Source organism: Myxocyprinus asiaticus, chromosome 8, assembly GCF_019703515.2.
Source record: "Myxocyprinus asiaticus isolate MX2 ecotype Aquarium Trade chromosome 8, UBuf_Myxa_2, whole genome shotgun sequence".
Classification (NCBI taxonomy): Eukaryota; Metazoa; Chordata; class Actinopteri; order Cypriniformes; family Catostomidae; genus Myxocyprinus; species Myxocyprinus asiaticus.
In genome coordinates this window covers 17317136-17333967 of record NC_059351.1, presented here as the reverse complement: position 1 = coordinate 17333967, position 16832 = coordinate 17317136, and the positions used below count along the sequence as shown (strand labels likewise).

At 43.6% G+C, this 16832-nt stretch overlaps 1 protein-coding gene across 1 annotated transcript in view; it reads left to right on the top strand.

Annotated features, from left to right (window-relative positions):
- The window catches only part of LOC127445109 (receptor tyrosine-protein kinase erbB-4-like), a 342336-nt gene that overhangs the window by 130369 nt on the left and 195135 nt on the right, over window positions 1-16832 (top strand). The window lies entirely within an intron of this gene.

Sequence of the window (16832 nt, the reverse complement as noted above, 5' to 3'; positions counted from 1 at the left end):
AATTATACCCTCCTCCCTATGGCCATGAAGGTATCTTTCCGATTGTGTTATTTGGATCCGTATCATGGAACATTTGCGGCATCAACATTACCACTGCGAATGCTAGTGGTAGCTGTTTACCACTGTGAATAAGCGACGACACAGGGGTTTTACTACGAAAATGTATCACGAACAGTACAACATTTGCATTTGTCTGCTGCAAATACATTGCAAGAGACAAAGAATTCAAACTGCTTATCAAAGCCAAAAATGAACCTCAACCCAAACCAGTTTTTAAGTGGACTCAATTGCGGTTCACCGGTATGCACCCGAATTCGGAAAACAGCTTTCACACCAGCCAAACAAAAAAACATTTTTGTCAAACTGACCAACATAGTCCCATGGCAAATCATAATAATTCGTTCAAGATGGCGAAGTCCTAAGATATCGTATGACTTGGCTTGTACATAAAGATACATCCCATAGAGACCAACCAATCAACAATCAGAATTTTAAATAGATACAATACAAGCATCACATAGCTAGCCTCCTAAAATATCCATCACTTTATTTTAAGAAAGGAATGGTCTGTGAACAAATTTGGTGACTCATTCCATATTTATTTATGCAATGCAAATGACTGATGTATGTCAAAAACCTGTAATACACTTTCCTAGTCTAGTTCTAAACCCCAAGGTTTTCTTACTTCCTTTGTAACAAAAAGTTATTTTCCTAGTAATGGGAATTGGACTTTATGGTTAGGTTTTGGTTTGGGTTAGGAGTTAAACTTTGGAAAAATCATACTAGCATTGTTCATTGGTTAGTTTATTTTTCTATATGGGAGCAACATTTTTGACTTGTCATGAGACTGGGTTGAATAGACTCAGGTCTGTGTCGAAATACCTCATGTTAAAGCACCCTGACAGATTGGTTAAATGAGAGCTGTTCAAATGAAATTATATTGTCTTGCTTTGACCCATCCAAATACATCTTGGTGAAGAGAATGACAAAATCAGGACAACAATAGGTGGTTGTGTTAGTGTTACTCTACAATGACGTAATACTTATGTAATTAGAGAAATGCTTGCATTAATAATGCTAAAGCTTTTATATATACCATCTTCATTTGTGAAATGGTTTGTAATTGTTAACTGACAACATTTTGGCAAAAATTAAGAAAACTGAGAGATCAGCGTAGTACCATACAATCTGTGTTAAAGTTTTGCAAATTGCAGGCTGATAAAATTGTCCAGAATAGTCTTGCACTGCTGTGCTGATGCCACTATGAGCTATCATTGTGTCTAGATGTGGGGCTCATTATGCTAGTAAGCTGCCTTTTGGATCCAATTGTTTTTCAGGTCAGAGCACAGCTCTTCTAGTGCTGAGCTGTGAAAGAGAAAAGACTAAGGGGCCGTTTACACGACAACATTTTCAACTTAAAACGGAAAACTTTTATGCGTTTTGGCTGTTCGTTTACACGACAACAGCATTTTGGGGCCTGAAAACGCAAACTTTTGAAAACGGGTTTCAAAGTGCAAGTTTTTGAAAACGATGCCGTTATCGTCTCCTTGTAAACATACAAAAACACGAATTTGTGAAAACGATGTTCATCATGCGCACTCGTATTACGTGTTCAGTCTATAGGCATGCGCGCGAGTACTTCAAAACAATGCGCGAGACATTCAAAACTACAATGGTGGAATAAAGGAATGTGTTTGTGCTGCTCAAGATTTTGAGTTTAATGACGCTTCTCTAGGAAAGTTCAGATTTACTTCACTACTACGACCAGCGATCACCATCTTCATTGTTTATATTCACCGCTCTGTGGAAGAATGCTTATGTGCGCAGGAACGTAGTGTTTCTTTACAAAGTGACATCGCCAACTACTGGCCTGACATGCATAATACAGCGCTTTTAGTCGTTTTTCCCAGATACGTGTGAACGGGGATCGTTTTGACAACATTGTCGTCTGTACACGAAACTTTTCAAAAACGCAAAGGAAAACTTTTCTGTTTTTAGTACATCGTTGTTGTGTAAACATACCCTAAAAGACCCCATGAAATCTAAACTGGACACTTGTGGCTTTTAGTCCATGTCTATTAGGTTTGAGGCTGTCTTTATGCTAGTGTACTCCCTAAAGTTGACAAAATCAACTTTTAGCAGATATACGCATTTGAAATTTAGTCTTTCTCTTCCAAAAAAATGGACCAAAAATAATACTGAAATGTCCACAGAATGGAGCCAAATCTATCTATCTATCTATCTATCTATCTATCTATCTATCTATCTATCTATCTATCTATCACAATGTTGTACTGTATATAGGCCTATACAATAATCAAGTAAATAAAAAATGAGATGTCAGAAAAATAACTTTCCACTGTAAACAAGAGTGTCTTCTTGCAATTTATTTGAAGTTTATTTATTTTTTTCCTCAGGTATTGTCCTCTAGTGTTATATTATCAAAAATGTATTATAATTCTGGCAAAGGAGCAATTCACATGATTTTTCATGGATGGATGGATGTTTGTCCTTTTAACAATGGGATTACTTAACTGTTTTAGTCTACATTTGTAATAAATTCGCAACACATGAGCCAGTCTACGTCTCTATGTAAAACTGCACCTGTCATAAATGCATGAACACACGTCAACATGATCTTATGTTCCCATTATAATTATAACTCGTGATCATGATTTACGATTTTGTTCCACATATTTTCAAATTTTCTATGTATGTGCCGCCATATAGATTCTGAAAAATTCTTTATGCATTCTAGACAAACTTGTGCGGTAAGTTTTCTACTGAGGTTAAAGTTTTGAGAGGACTTGAGTCGCAACGTGTTCTTTGTTAATGGATTCTGTCATTTGATTTGCTCATGTCTCTTACATTGTCAGTGAGCATCAGAATATCATTATTACAGTACAACTTTAACCATGTATTACGCGCCACCGACCAAATGGTGAGTTGATTCCTCAAACTCCGGTATTCTCCCTTGCTATACCACATCTACAGAGGCAGAATATTTGTATGAATAAACAGAGGTAGAGTTATTTTGCGTTATAATAGATTTGCGAGTACACTTGATGTGTTTTGAGAGGCACACGCACTCTCTAAATGAGAGCAGGGAAATTTGAGCAAAGGAAATCCATGTGTGAGCGCAGAGATTCGTGCAACCGGTACATGATCTCAAGTCATAAAAGGGCAGAATGCAAAAGTTAATGGTTGTAACAAGTCCTGTCCTCCAAGTCAGAATTCACCCAATGCTCGAGTCCAAGTCTGAGTCATTAGTGTTCAAGTCCAAGACAAGTCACAAGTCATCAATATCGTGAATCGAGTCAGACTCGAGTCCGAGTCCTGGACTCGAGTACTACAACACTACTTCACCAAGTTACGCGGCAGTGGATGGATCAGGGTTGTTTAGCAGCGTCAGGTAGAGAAATGATTGATAATCACATTATCATTTTGACACTACAGATGGAATGTGTCCTATAGTCTGCCTATTCACACATTTCCTTAGCTGTTAATTAGTTGTTTAATTGCAAGAGATGTGAAACACAGAATAAATAAAAGCGTAATTTATTCAGTGTCATAATATATTCTTTGGGCTAATAAAAAAATAAAAACAAACAGGAGGCTATTCATGCTAATAGTTTTTATTACCATTTCTAAGTATGCCCACACAGAGCAAACATTTTTACATACACAGCAAATTATTTGAATCGCAGCTTCTACAAACATGCAAATTGCATTTCCCTCAAGCCTTCCAGCACAAATGATGTTATGTAGAGTACAATGCAGAAATTAGAGATTGCATCTGTAAGACACTGAACAATGCTAAGCTTCACAGAATAAATGCAATGAGGAGGCCAAACATTTAGAGGTAATAATAATAAAAAAGCTCACTTTTTATCTGTTTATTTATCTGTTGCCATCAGGCTTCATTGTCACTCTATCATTGTCAGCTTTGGCCCAACAGCCAAACTGCCATTAGTTCAGTTAATAATGGAAACAGGAGATGAAAGTAAAATGGTGTAATATGAGAGTGCTCTGACACAATGCATGATATGTGTCCTAATTTAAATAATTAATGCATGAATTGTGTCAATTCCAAATATACTGACAGTCTTGCAAATGGACAATATACACTTTCAAATATTATACAGTAAAATTTGTGTAAACAGTGTGTAAAATCAGTGTTGCTTTTGTTTACATTTTCTATTTGCCACATTTTATCAGTTTGTGCTGTTCCTTTGGACCAGGACTGTTTCTGAGCATAGGGGGACCCAAAGCGAAACCCTTCTTGGAGGCCCCCCACAACAACCCCCCTACCCCGGATCTTCTCATACTCCCTTCCTTCTCGGGCCACAAGGGGCCCCCTATACCAGTCTTACTCGCAGCTTTTAGTATATATATATATATATATATATATATATATATATATATATATATATATATATATATATACTTTTGAAATGTATTCCACTACAGATTACAAAATACATGCTGTAAAATGTAATTTGTAATGTATTCCGTTAGATTACTCAAGGTCACTAAATACTTTGGATTACTTCTTCAGTGCTGGTAGATTTTTTCACTTGTTTTGACTATAAAAACTCTGCCAGTACAGTAAGACAAAATACACGTTAAAAATACATTCTCTGAAAAACCTAAATATCTAATGCAGTGTTGTTTCTAAAAAAGATCAATCAAATTGATCTTGTTTTAAGGATTTTTAGATATTTTTACAGGAAAACAATTCAAAAATTATTATCAAGAATACAATTTTTGCCCTAATATCAAAGGTCATACTAAAAAAAAAAAAAAAAAAAAAAAAAAAAAAAAATATATATATATATATATATATATATATATATATATATATATATATATATATATATGTATGATCCAACATTAATTTTCTTGATAAAAAAATATGATCATGCCTGGTAACATGCATGTAAAATGGCTAGAAATAGCATTTTAGCTTAGCGTAAAGCTGACAATTTACACAAGGTTTATTTCTATTTCTTCTGCTCCAAACTTACTTCAAACTTACTTCTCTGTCTGCTCGTATGAATGTAACACATCATAAGAAAGTGTTTCACCGCTGTTCAAATGCACTTTGGATCACATCATTTATATGTATAAATGTTTTCCATCTGAAAGGACTAAATATTAAATGAAACAAATGACAATAAAATGCACAGTAATCTCTTCAGTAATCAAAATACTTTTTGAATGTAACTCTATTGTAATTACCAATGATTTAAATTGTAACTGTAGTGGAATACAGTTACTTATATTTTGTATTTTAAATACGTAATCCCGTAACATGTATTCCGTTACTCCCCAACCCTGCCTGCCGCAGTCTCTCTCCCTCGTTCTTCAAAGTCCTAATTATTAAGCAATTCAGACTCTAGGCAGGGGTACCAGCAACCCACTAGAGATAAAATACATCCTAGTATGAGTTGCGACAACGTATATTCTGTCATATTATAAGGGCACATGGGAGGATAAATCCATTGGATAAATCCAATGTCTGGTTTAGATTCCTGAATCTTGTTAACTGCTCCACCGTGGTACACGTGCACAGAGTGTGTTTCCATCAGCTGTTTGCATGTTTTCATTTGCAGCTGTCAGATCTCAACACTGCCTTTTTGTGCAGCACTTAAAGGAGTAGTTCACCCAAATATTTTAATTCTGTCTTTTACACACCTTATGTTGTTCCAAAGCCATATGACTTTCTTCTTTCATTGGAACATGAAAACCTGATTGATCATCATGATGGCCACCTCGGTGTGGAGAGCTCCTATTGTTTTGTTGTTTTTGTTTGTTTGTCCTGTGTTTAGTAATCTTTTTCCAGTCAGTTTTACCATAGACGGACTGCTGAACATTCGGCAGCATATACCAGACAATCTTTTCCTGGTTTTTGAATAGTCAGACGTTTTGCTGGACATTTTAGTTGGAGGCGCGGCTGTGTTGTTCAAGAGACGCAGGCGAGGGAGATGAGCAGGCTCGCTGGTCAGGCTCCGTCGGCGCGGTTTTCGAACAGCACTGCCGAGTATTCATCTAGCGAATCTCCGCTCTCTTCCTAACAAAACAGACGAACTACATCTCCTCACCCGCACAAACAAGGACTTTTCAACCTCTGCTGCCTTGTGCTTCACAGAAACCTGGCTGAGTGAAGCCATTCCGGACAGCGCTTTACATCTGCTGGGCTTCCAGCTGTTCAGAGCAGATCGCATTGTGGAGTTAACGGGGAAAACGAGAGGTGGTGGAACATGCTTTTACATCAATGAAAGTTGGTGTACAGATGTAACAACATTAAAGAAGATGTGCTGTCCTAATTTGGAAGCGCTCTTTATTAACTGTAAGCCTTTCTACTCACCGTGGGAGTTTTCCTCGTTTATTCTGGTGAGTGTTTACATTGCGCCAAACACGTGTTTGAATGCCGTGCTGCAACAGCTGGCTGATCAGATCACAGAAACAGAACAACAATACCCGGACTCAGTTATTATTATTCTTGGGGATTTTAACAAAGCAAACCTCACATTTGAACTGCCCAAATACAGACAGCACATTACATGCCCAACCAGAGACAGAAATATATTGGATCACTGCTACACAACAATAAAGGATGCATATCGCTCTGTCCCTAGAGCAGCTTTGGAACTCTCTGATCACTGTCTGGTTTATCTTCTTCCAAACTACAGACAGAAACTAAAATCTGCTAAGCCTGTAGTAAGGTCTGTAAAGAGATGGACCCATGAAGCAGAGCTGGAACTACAAGCCTGCTTTGACTGCACTGATTGGAGTGTTTTTGAGGCTGCAGACACCAATCTGGATGAGCTCACAGATACTGTTACATCATATATCAGTTTCTGTGAGGATATGTGCATCCCTACTAGAACTTATTTAACGTTTAACAATGACAAACCATGGTTTACAGCAGAACTCAGGCACCTTCGTCAGGCCAAAGAGGATGCTTACAGAGGTGGGGATAAAGTCTTGTACAACCAGGCCAGGAACACACTGAATAAGGAAATCAGAGTGGCTAAAAGAAGATACTCTGAGAAGCTGAAAAACAAATTTTCAGCTAACGACCCTGCATCAGTGTGGAGTGGCATGAAACAACTTACAAATTACAGGACTCCTACCCCCAACCCTGTGGTGGACCAACAACTGGCTGATGACCTGAATGTGTTCTACTCTAGATTTGAAAGGCCCAATCTCATACCCCACACCCGCTCTGACCTTCACTTCACACAAACACCAACACCTCCTGCAGCACCCCCCCCCGCTACTCAACCTGCACTTAAGATCTGTGAAGATGATGTGTGCCGTGTCTTTCAAAAACAAAAGATAAGGAAAGCACAAGGCCCAGATGGCATTTCACCTGCATGTCATAAATCCTGTGCTAACCAGCTGGCCCCCATCTTCACACTGATTTTCAAAAGATCACTGGAGCAGTGTGAAGTTCCCTGCTTTATCAAACGTGACTACAGACATTTCGCCCTGACATCTGTGGTCATGAAATAATTTGAGAGACTGGTGTTGACCCACCTGAAGGACATCACTGGACCCTTTCTAGATCCCCTTCAATTTGCTTATCAAGCAAACAGGTCTGTGGATGATGCAGTCAACATGGGATTGCATCATATTCTGCAACATCTGGACAGACAAGGGACTTATTCAAGGATCCTTTTTGTGGACTTCAGTTCGGCTTTCAACACCATCCTCCCAGCTATACTCTGGACTGAATTACACCAACTCTCTGTTCCCACGTCTATCTGTCAGTGGATTACCAACTTTCTGACGGACAGGCAGCAGCTTGTGAGACAGGGGAAATTCACTTCCAGCACCTGTACAATCAGCACTGGTGCCCCCCAGGGATGTGTGCTCTCCCCACTACTTTTCTCCCACTACACCAACGACTGCATCGCCAAGGACCCCTCTGTCAAGCTCCTGAAGTTTGCAGACGACACCACTGTCATCTGTCTCATCCGAGATGACGATGAGTCTGCATACAGAAGGGAGGTTAAACTGCTGGCTGTCTGGTGCAGTCAAAACAACCTTGAGCTGAACATGCTCCAAACGGTGGAGCTAATTGTGGACTTTAGGAGGAACACCCCAACACTGTCCCCCTCACCATTCTAAACAGCACTGTGGCAGCAGTGGAGTCATTCAGGTTCCTGGGCACTACCATCTCACAGGACCTGAAGTTGGAGACCCACATTGACTCCATTGTGAAAAAGGCCCAACAGAGGTTGTACTTCCTTCGCCAGTTGAGGAAGTTCAACCTGCCACAGGCGCTGCTGATACAGTTTTACTCAGCAGTCATTGAGTCTGTCCTCTGTACTTCAGTATCTGTCTGGTTTGGTTCAGCTATGAAATCGGATATCAGAAGACTACAAAGGACAGTTCGGACTGCTGAGAGGATTATTGGTTGTCCCCTGCCCTCCCTTCAAGAACTATATACTTTCGGAGTGAGGAAAAAGGCTGGAAAATCACTCTGGACCCCACTCACCCTGCCCACTATCTTTTTGAACTGTTGCCTTCTGGCCGATGCTTCAGAGCTCTGAGCACCAGAACCGTCAGACACAGGAACAGTTTTTTCCCTCAGGCTATCCTTCTCATGAACAGTTAAAACTGCCCCATTGAGCAATAATTAATGTGCAATATACAGCTTAATCTTTTTTATATTATCCAACATATCCAACCTCTTCTGCCATTACATTCCCTTGCACTGTATATAACCGATTTGTAATTAGATTTGTAATTAGAGTCTATTGTGTATTCTATATATACTTTATTTTCTTTTCAATATTTATTTATTTTTTATTCCATTTTTAAGTCTTGTTGCTGTTTGTATTGTTGTGTACTAGAAGCTCCTATCACCAAGACAAATTCCTTGTATGTGTAAACAATAAAGCTCATTCTAATTCTGATTCTGATTCTGACATAAGATGATGAAACTCCTGTGTCGTGACTTATTCACAGTGGTAAACAGCTACCGCTAGCACTCGTAGTGGGAAAGAATGTTGATACATTTCTTTATTTTTATTTTTACAATTACTTATTTGTGGCAGCTGTAATTGAAATCTCTAGTATTATTTGTTATTATTTTATTAATTTTGCAGCCCTAATAATTTATTTGATTGCAATATACTCATTTTACAAAAAAGACATTTCTGAGTTGAGGTCCATATTATGAGTTGCACTGCAAGGTCCACTCTCCATTCATCCATACTGGCTGGTCAGCAGCCTGGTGGTGCAAATCCAAAATTAATCTGTCTGTTAATCCTAATCTGTGTCGGCAGGTGTGTTCAGTCAGGCTTAAATGGTGTTGGTGCCAATATCTCTGTACCAGCCTCTCAACTGTGGCTGCCACATGCTGCATATTGGACCTCAACTGGGCCAAGTTTGTCACTGAACCCAACATTAGTTTAAAACAAAACACTGTCTTAAGTTCACATTTAATTTATAACCCCTACTTTATTGTTGTTCGCAAGCAATTTGACTTCAGTTACCGTAATGTGACATATTTCTGAGTGAAACAGGGGATTCAGCTTGAGTTTATTCATCTGGAATGGGTTAGATTGTGAAAAGTGGTCTGTATATGACAGGTGGCTGAAAAATAAGAGGGCTTGGTGACGTCAATGGAAAGTAATTTCAGAGATGGAACAAGTTGTGTCATTTTGATGAAAACTTATTAAGAATGTTTTATTATTATTTGGAACAAAATGCACAAATGAATCTTTCATAATAAAACAATGAACGTGTATTAATTAAATAGGGGCCACTTTGATTTAATTTTGACATTAGTTATTTTATTTTCTGGATCTTAGAGTTGAAAAGGATTGGGTTTCCCAAAACCGTTGCAATTTAAGCATTTATGATCATCTTAACTAATGTCGCTCGTTATTTTACAATGGAGTAACACGTGTTTCCCAAACCAGCACGTAGATCGTCATGGTTACTTTCATAACCTCCATTCCCTGATGGAGGGAACGAGACATTATGTCGATGTAGTGACACTAGGGGTCACTCTTGGGAGCCCCAAACACCTCTGCTTTTTTGAAAAAAGTCCAATGAGAATTGACGAGTGGAATTTGCATGCCACTCAACCGGACATACGGGTATAAAAGGAGCTGGTATGCAACCACTCATTCAGGTTTTGTGCTGAGGAGCCGAGACCAGGTCCCGGCCATTTCAGCAGGTAGTTCAGCGTTGTGGCAAGAGGGACACAACATCTTGTTCCCTCCATCAGGGAACGGAGTGTAAGGGGGTTTAGAGGAAAGGAGGAGGCGAGAACCGGCTTGACAACTTAAATAACAATTTATTAAACAAAAACCTAACCAAAAACACACAACTAAAAACACAGCACCGCTGTCTGTAATTCTCTCTCTCTCTCGAACTGTCGTCCCCAGCCGCCTTTATCCCTCGCGCGCCCCATCAGGCTGATTGGGGACCGGGTGTGTCTCATTCCAGCCCGGCCCCGCCCTCCTCAGCTCTACACTCCTCCCGGCGTTGCCTCAGGCCGGGGAGCCCCCGGCATGACGTACATCCCCCCCACCCTTCCTCTCCGGGTGGGGGGGCGTGCCTTATGCCCCGACTGCCGGCGGGTCCTCCCCGCCTTCCTCGACCTGGGAGGAGAAAAAACAACAACATAAAATGGCGAGGGAAAGGCCAACACGGAGCGGCAGAGAGAGAGAGAGAGGAGAGAGAGAAAAAGAAACTCACCGGTTCTCTGATGCGCCGTCGCGTGGTCCTCGATCACTACTCCACCCTCTCAGGCGGACTGCAGCCGCTCCTCCCCGGGCGGACCGGAGTCAGACCTCCGACCCCCATCGGACAGAACGCCCCTCCGCGTTCCCGGCGTCCCGTGGAGACTCTCCTCCGCCCCTGGCAGCGGCCCTACCACTCCAGGCGGTCGGGGAGTCACCTCCCTCCTCCCCCCGCGGACGGCGGTCTTCTCTCGACCCCTCCGCGTTCCCGGGGGATGGCAGGGCACTCCTCCGCCCCCGGCAGCGGCTCCCTCTCTCCAGGCGGTCGTGGAGTCCCGTCCCCACTCGCCTCGCGGACGGCGGCCGTTCCCCGCGTCCGGGTAGTCGGGCTACTCCGTCCCCCGTCGGACGGCAGCGGCGCTCCCCTGGGTGGACGGCAGTGTCGAGGACTCTGCGACGGGAATCCCTCCTCCTTCCCGGGTTTCGGCACCAGTGTAAGGGGGTTTAGAGGAAAGGAGGAGGCGAGAACCGGCTTGACAACTTAAATAACAATTCATTAAACAAAAACCCAACCAAAAACACACAACTAAAAACACAGCACCGCTGTCTGTAATTCTCTCTCTCTCTCGAACTGTCGTCCCCGGCCGCCTTTATCCCTCGCGCGCCCCATCAGGCTGATTGGGGACCGGGTGTGTCTCATTCCAGCCCGGCCCCGCCCTCCTCAGCTCTACACGGAGGTTACGAAAGTAACCATGATGTTCCCTATCTGTCACTCACTCGACGCTGTGTCGATGTAGTGACACTAGGGGTCCCTATACAAAACGCCACAACTATCTGAACTATGTTACATGAACTGGCAGTGTGTGATGGGCAGACCACTGTGTGCCTCATAGCCAGCGTACCAGGCCATCACATAATCTCCCTCAACGCTCTTATGAGCGTCGAACGGTCCTTCAGGAACAAGTCGACTGCCCAATGATAGGGACAGGCTAGCCCAGCCGAGGCCTCTTTTCCTCTTTTCTCCCCAAAAAGAGTGGAATTTGTTACCCGACAGGGAGCCATAAGTGTCTGCATCGGGGGGTGTCCCTCCCAAGGGGAAGACAACGCGGCGACCACACCCCGCCAAAAAAGAGGGGGGGGGGTATTTTGAGTGGAATACGTCACATGGTCTTACTGAGTCTTGTCAGAAGCATGTCATCTGGAGAGGTCCCATGGTAGGTCCTACCTGAAGGGGGAGGAGTTTCTACAGAGCATGGTGACCGGGGGCAGAGGGGCCTCTGCCCAAGGAAGATGCAGTTTACCGACAGGGAAATTATTTTGCGGAAGATATCACATGGGGTCGCCTTCAGGGAACCAGCACATGTGGAGCACCTACCTCATTACAGGATCTCATTAGCGCACGTACTTGGCCGGCAGCGAGTTTCTCTGCAAACTTAGCTGCCAGAGTGCTAAGGAGGAAATTCATCCAGGGATCACAGTCTGTGAACATGAGCCTGAGCCTGATATGCCATCGCAATGGCGTCAACAACCCAGTGGGTGATCCTCTGTTTGGAGACAGACCTTCCTTTCCGCTGTCCCCCAAAGCAGACAAAGAGCTGCTCGGAGCTCCTAAGGCTCTGCGTGTGATCCAAATAGATGCGTAAATCTCACACCGGACACAGCAAGGCTGGGTCTGCCTCCTCCTGGAGCAGCGCTTGCAGGTTCACCACCTGATCCCTAAAAGGGGTCGTGGGAACGTTGGGCACATAGCCCGGTCGGGGTCTCAGGATCACGTGAGAGTAACCTGGATCGAACTCCAGGCACGATTCGCTGACAGAGAATGCCTGCAGGTCCCCTACCCTTTTGATGGAAGTGAGCGCAGTCAGGAGTGCAGTCTTCAAAGAAAGTGCCTTAAGTTCAGCTGACTCCAAGGGCTCAAAGGGAGCTCCCTGTAGAACCTGAAGGTCTACAGAGAGGTCCCACGAGGGGACGAGGCACGGTCTGGAGGGATTCAACTTCCTAGCGCCTCTTAGGAACCTGATGATCAAGTCATGCTTCCCCAAGTACTTACAATCTACTGCATCGTGATGAGCCGAAATAGCGGCTACATACACCTTCATGGTGGAGGGGGACAGCCGCCCCTCCAGCCTCTCCTGCAAGAAGGAAAGCACCAATCCAACTGCGCATCTCTGGGGGTCTTCTTGTCAGGAAGAACACCACTTAGCGAACAGACGCCACTTCAAGGCATACAGGCACCTCGTAGAGGGTGCCCTAGCCTGAGTGATCGTGTCTACCACCGAGGGTGGGACATGGAGATTCCAGAGGTCTGGTCGCGGGTGCCAGATGGTGCCCCGTCCCTGAGAAAGAAGGTCCTTCCTCAGGGGAATTCGTTGGTGGGGTGGGGGGGCTGTCGTGAGGAGCGTGAGATCCGAGAACCACATCTGGGTGGGCCAGTAGGTTGCTACTAGGATGACCTGCTCATCGTCCTCCCTGACCTCACTGGGGGAAACGCATATTTGCATAGTCCAGGGGGCCAGTTGTGTGTCACGGCGTACCAAAGCAAGCAGTGGGAGGATTCCCGAGAAGCATACAGGTCTACCTGTGCTCGACAGAATTGACTCAAAATCAGCTGGACCACCTGAGGGTGGAGTCTCCACTCTCCCCTGAGGGTAACCTGATGTGACAGCGCGTCCGCTGTGGTGTTGAGGTCGCCCGGGATGTGAGTGGCTCGTAGCGACTTGAGGCGCTGCTGGCTCCAGAGGAGGAGACGGCGGGCGAGTTGTGACATGCAATGGGAGCGTAGACTGCCTTGATGGTTGATGTACGCTACCGTCGCTGTGTTGTCCATCCGGACCAACACGTGCTTGCCCTGGATCAACGGCCGGAACCTCCACAGGACGAGCAGTACTGCCAACAACTCTAGGCAGTTGATGTGCCAACGCAGCCGTGGGCCAGTCCAGGAGCTGGCATCTGTGTGCCCATTGCATAAGGCTCCCCAGCCCATCTTGGAGGCATCTGTTGTAACCACGACGCACCTGGAGACCTGCTCTAGGGGAACCCCTGCCCGTAGAAATGCAAGGTTGGTCCAAGGACTGAAGAGGCGGCGACAGATCAGTGTGATGGCCATGCGATGTGTCCCGTGGCACCATGCCCATCTTGGGACTCAAGTCTGAAGCCAGTGCTGAAGCAGTCTCATATGCATCAACCCGAGCAGTGTGGCCGCCGCTGAGGATGCCATATGCCCCAGGAGCCTCTGAAAAAGTTTCAGTGGTACTGCTGTCCTCCGTCTGAATGCCTTCAGACAGTTCAGCACCGACTGCGCACGCTCGTTCGTGAGGCGCACTGTCATCGAGACTGAGTCCAACTCCAAACCGTGAAAAGAGATGCTCTGAACTGGGGAGAGCTTGCCCTTTCCCCAGTTGACCCGAAGCCCCAGTCGGCTGAGGTGCCAGAGCACGAGGTCCCTGTGTGCACACATCAACTCTCGAGAGTGAGCTAGGATTAGCCAGTTTTAGGATCCCCAGGTGAACTGGGACCGGGCAGTAAAAGGTGCCTCCCATTATCTTGTCAGCTCCTCATGCACTTCCAGAAAGAAAGGGACCGGGGCGGGGCATGGCCGTGGGCGGCGCCTTGAGCCTAGGAACCAATCGTCGAGCCATGAGGGTTCAGGGGAGAGTGGAGTGTTCCACGCTAGCCCAACACTCGTTGCCGCCCGGGAAAGCATGTCTGTCATTTCCACGTCGGCCTGAGACTGCGCGACCATTCCCGAAGGAGGAAGCCCAGCCAAAGCCTCTGCGTCACACTGTGTGCCTCTCTTTTTGTGAATGAAAATATACTCTTTTAGAATATACTCTCTTATTTTCGCTCTGCCGAAGCGCCCAGGGGCGTTCTCTGCACTCCACGGGTGCAGAGGGGGAGAAGCCGCTGAAATGCACCGTAAATCCAGCAGTTTTGAGGTGTGTCTTTGGAGGGAATTTAATTCAGTGCACTGAATACAACTGCTCGGCTCCAAAGAGAAAATCTGAATGAGTGGTTGCATACCAGCTCCTTTTATACCCGTATGTCTGGGGGTGTGGCATGCAAATTCCACTCGCCAATTCTCATTGGTCTTTTTTCAAAAAAGCAGAGGTGTTTGGGGCTCCCAAGAGTGACCCCTAGTGTCACTACATCGACACAACGTTGAGTGTGTGAAAGATAGGGAACGCTTGTTATAAAGTTGAACTTAAAGTGATAGTTCACCTAAAAATGAAAATTCTCTCGTTGTTTACTCACCCTCATGCCATCCCAGATGTGCATGACTTTTTGTTCTTCTGAAGAACACAAATGAAGATTTTTAGAAGAATATCTCAGCGCTGTAGGTCCTCACAATGCAAGTGAATGGTGGCCAGAACTACTGTATATAGCTCAAAAGCACATAAAAGCAGTGTAAAAGTAATCCAGTGGTTAAATCCATGTCTTCAGAAGAGATATAATAGGTGTGTGTGAGAAACAGATCATTATTTAAGTCCTTTTTATTACAAATGCCCACTTTCACTTCCACATTCTTCTTCTTTTGTGTTTGTCGATTCACATTCTTCATGCATATCGCCAGCTCTTGGGCAGAGAGGATAAGTTATAGTATAAAATTACTTAAACATTGATCTGTTTCTGACCCACAGCTATAATATTACTTCTAAAGACATGGATTTAACCACTGGAGTTGTATGGATCACTTTTATGCTGCCTTTATGTGCTTTTTTGAGCTTAAAAGTTCTGGCCACCAGTCACTTGCATTGTATGGACCAACAGAGCTGAAATATTCTTCTAAAAGTCTTTGTTTGTGTTCAGCAGAAGTCAGACACATCTGGAATGACATGCAAGGGTGAGTAAATGATCAGAAAATGTTTTAATATTTGGGTGAAGTATTCCTTAAAGTGCTTTGTTAGGGAGCTGTCTAGTCCGAAGACGCTGAAACTTTGGCAAGTTAATTTAACCAATTATTGAAATTATGAAAATTTAATAGGTTACAAAACCAGTTACTAGATGTTGCCACATGAAGCACATTTTAAGATTAACTGACTATATACACTGGCGGCCAAAAGTTTGGAATAATGTACAGATTGCTCTTATAGAAAGAAATTGGTACTTTTATTCACCAAAGTGGCATTCAACTGATCACAATATATAGTCAGGACATTAATAATGTGAAAAATTACTATTTTTTAATAACTTCTTAAACTACTTCAAAGAGTTCTCATCACAAAATCCTCCACGTGCAGCAATGACAGCTTTGCAGATCTTTGGCATTCTTGCTGTCAGTTTGTCCAGAAACTCAGGTGACATTTCACCTCACGCTTCCTGTAGCACTTGCCATAGATGTGGCTGTATTGTCAGGCACTTCTCATGCACCTTACAGTCTAGCTGATCCCACAAAATCTCAATGGGGTCAAGATCCATAACACTCTTTTCCAATTATCTGTTGTCCAATGTCTGTGTTTCTTTGCCAACTCTAACCTTTTCTTTTTGTTTTTCTGTTTCAAAAGTGGCTTTTTATTTGCACTTCTTTCCATAAGGCCTGCACCCCTGAGTCTTCTCTTTACTGTTGTACATGAAACTGGTGTTGAGCGGGTAGAGTTCAATGAAGCTGTCAGCTGAGGACATGTGAGGCGCCTATTTCTCAAACTAGAGACTGTGATGTACTTATCCACATGTTTAGTTGTACATCTGGCCTTCCACATCTCTTTCTGTCCATGTTAGAGCCAGTTGTCCTTTGTCTTTGAAGACTGTAGTGTACACTTTTGTATGAAATCTCAAAACAATGATTGACTGAAGAGTTTCTAGAGAAATCTGTTTCATTTTTTGCAATTTTTGACCTAATACATGCCAGTCTATTGCATACTGTGGCAACTCAAAAACAAATACAAAGACGATGTTTAGCTTCATTTAATTAACCAAATAGCTTTCAACTGTGTCTGATATAATGGCAAGTGATTTTCTCGTACCAAACTAGCAATTTAGCATGATTACTCAAGGATAAGGTGTTGGAGTGATGGCTGCTGGAAATGGGGCCTGTCTAGATTTGATAAAAAATGACTTTTTTTTTTCAAATAGTGATGGTGCTGTTTTTTACATCAGTAATGGCCTGACTATACTTTGTGATCAGTT